We start from the raw sequence: 3,104 nt of genomic DNA, 5'->3' as shown, positions 1-3,104 counted from the left end.
TAGCAGGGAGGTATTTTGGGTATTTCACATTTAAAAATCAGGGACAATTTCGAAACAAAGACAAAAATTTCTGAGATTTGATTGGGCAGCCGCACCGTACACGTGGTGCGGCTACCCGCACCTAAGAATTGGCCCCAATTCTATCTCTTTCTCTCACAGATTACTCATATATATATATATATATATATATATATATATATATATATATATATATATATATTCTCCTTTCCTCTCAACCCTTCTACAGCAGCTGCACACCCCATTATTCATCCTTCCTCTCCCCAGATCCATTTTCTCTTTCTTTTTATCTACAGCCGAAACACACACCAACACCACCCAATTTCATTCCTTCCCATTTTCTCTCACCCATCACCTCACCCAATTTATCATTCTCCACAATTTTCCAAAGAAAATCAAAGAGCTTTTACTACCCACACAATCAATTGCTCATCAACACTAAGAGATTTTATTTTTGGTAAAGAGTAGGGGCTTAATATCAAGTTGGGTTTATGTTTGCCTATAGCAAATTGTGAGCCTAGCTTGTGTTCCTCTCTCCTCTATCATTTCTCTTAATTTCTTATGTATTTGATGATGTATTTGCTAATGGGTTGTGAGTAGTTTAATTTTGGGAGTTAGGGTTGTGAAACCCTAACTCATCTTGTATAAATATTGATGTTTTACTTTTAATAAATGCAATTTTCATTGTGTATGCTTTAGATCCGAATTTATTGGTCCTTAGAAGCATGTTTCTAGGCATTGTCACCCTTTGAAATTATGTTGTGGGCAATTATGATGAGTAGATTGATAAATTGACAACTTATTGGTCTTGTTGCATCTAGGATTTAAGTGTGGTGACCATTAGCTAGCTTAATTGTAGCTAAGCTTACTTGGGTTTCTATTATCTTGCTCTCTAGGCCTCTAATTTTGGTTATTGCGGCCTTAACTGGCGTAATGCCCAAATTAGAGAGTTGATTGTGGCCTTAACCGGCATAGTCAATACACCGAAAGGATAATTGGTTTAGTAGCCTTAACCGGTACTAGATACGGAACTCGACACATATAGAAAATGCATGCATTTATGAAATTGACATCGATGTTTACAAGATAGTTAGTGTGAATCACCCGACACTCCCATGTTCCCATTAATTTGAAATCTGAATTTAATTTCTTGCTTGATAATTAGTTGTTTGCTTTTATTTTAGTTTGCATTTAATTTAGTTAATTCCCAATTCAAAACTCTCAAACAAAATTCTACCTTCCATTGTGCATAACTCATTTGGGCTACAAGTTAGTGGCTTTGATTAGGCTTAGTGTGAGCTAAGCCGAGCATTGCCGAGGCTTGGTGCCTTGTGAATATTATTTTACTTTATTTTATTTTTATTTTTCATTGTATGCTTTCGAGTGATTCTAGCGCCAATTACCTCGGTTAGGTCCAACGCCTAATCCCCGAGGTACGATAATCAAGGTTTTAATACTTCCCTTACTTGACGGGTGAGGGCTCCTTGTGGACGTGCTCCAAGCTCTTTTGCCATTTGACCGAATTGAATCTCTAACTTCCCCACACATTGTGCAAGTAAACTTTGACCTTGAGCGAGAATACTAAGAGTTTGATCGGTCTTTGCTTGGCTTTGTGTAAGAGAAGTATGACTTTGAGCTAGGGTGGCCAATATATCATCCATATGAGACTTCTTTGGTTCCGGTTGTGGTGTTTGCCTATTTTGAAATCCGGGAGGAGCATTTTGTGTAGGATTGGCACCTCCAAATAAATGGGAACTTTGACCAAACCCTTGAGTGTCATGTGGGGCTCCTCCATAAGCATTTGTAGCACCAAAAGATGGCTCTTGGCCTTGAGAATTGTAACGAGATGCTTGCTGCTCATAATGATTTTGTGCACCAAATTGTGTGTTACCATGGCCGTGGGGACCAAAAGATGAAGAATTGGGGCCTTGATTCCCCCCATATGAATGAGAACCACCTTGGTGTGCATTAGAGGACCCTCCACCATCTCTCCATGAGAAATTTGGGTGATTACGCCAACCTGGATTATATGTAGTAGAGTAAGGATCATTTCGTGGTGGCCTTTGATAAGAACTAACCGCTTTAACTTGCTCCCCAACAAATTCCTTTTGCGCTTGAAGAAGCATCTCAAATTTCTTGTCAATCTTTGCTTCAATCCTCTCAAGCTTAGAACTCATAGCTCCATCATCTCTAGAAACATGAGAAACATCATATACACCACTACCACGAGGCTCCATATCAACTCGGCTTCTAGACTCCATAGAATCATCATGGCCTCTAGTACCATATGCATGTGAATCTCGACCTCTAGATGTGGTGTGGTCCTCTCTACCTCCTCTTCTCCTTTGATGATTATCCCATTGACCGGATTGGGTAGCCACTTCCTCACAAATATCTCAAGCGGCATTAGGACCTTTCTTAAGAAAATTTCCACCCGATGCATTGTCCAATCTCCTTCTATCATCAATAATCAACCCATTGTAGAAAGATTCGCAAAGAAGCCACTTGGTGAGTCCATGATGAGGGCAACCTAACTCAATATCTTTGAAGCGCTCCCATGCATCATAAAAAGTCTCATTATCCTCTTGAAAGAACTTGGTCAAGCTATCCCGCATATAAGTAGTCCGATGATGTGGATAATATGCATTCAAGAAGACTCTTTGCATATCTGCCCAAGAGAGAATGGATCTTGGCTTGAGCTTATGAAACCATGTGCGCGCTTGATCTTTTAAAGAAAATGGGAATAATCGAAGCTTCAAACCTTCCAAAGTTAATCCTCCCAAGTGCATAGTGGAACATATGGCATCAAACTCAATTATATGATCATATGACCTCTTACTAGCCATGCCATGGAAAGCAGGTAGAATAGACAACATGGTAGGCTTGATCTCAAAGTTGGAATTTGTCGGAGGAAGCACAATGCAAGATGGAGCATTCACAATACTTGGACATGAATAATGGCTCAAGGGAAGCTCCTCCTCATCTTGTGGTGTGGTGACCCGAGAGGGGGTCCCACAGCGCCGCGACTCCGAGCCAATGAGGAATCGACATGTCACGAATGGCATCTCGATAACTCATCAACCCGA

The 3,104-nt window shown here is 40.3% G+C and overlaps 1 pseudogene; it reads left to right on the top strand.

Moving 5' to 3' along the window:
* Positions 1-2,529: 2,529 nt before the first annotated feature.
* On the top strand, positions 2,530-2,642 carry LOC133741634 (small nucleolar RNA R71; annotated as a pseudogene).
* Positions 2,643-3,104: the final 462 nt, after the last annotated feature.

This window comes from Rosa rugosa, chromosome 3, assembly GCF_958449725.1.
Source record: "Rosa rugosa chromosome 3, drRosRugo1.1, whole genome shotgun sequence".
Taxonomy (NCBI): domain Eukaryota; kingdom Viridiplantae; phylum Streptophyta; class Magnoliopsida; order Rosales; family Rosaceae; genus Rosa; species Rosa rugosa.
This window is presented reverse-complemented; position numbering and strand designations above follow the sequence as displayed.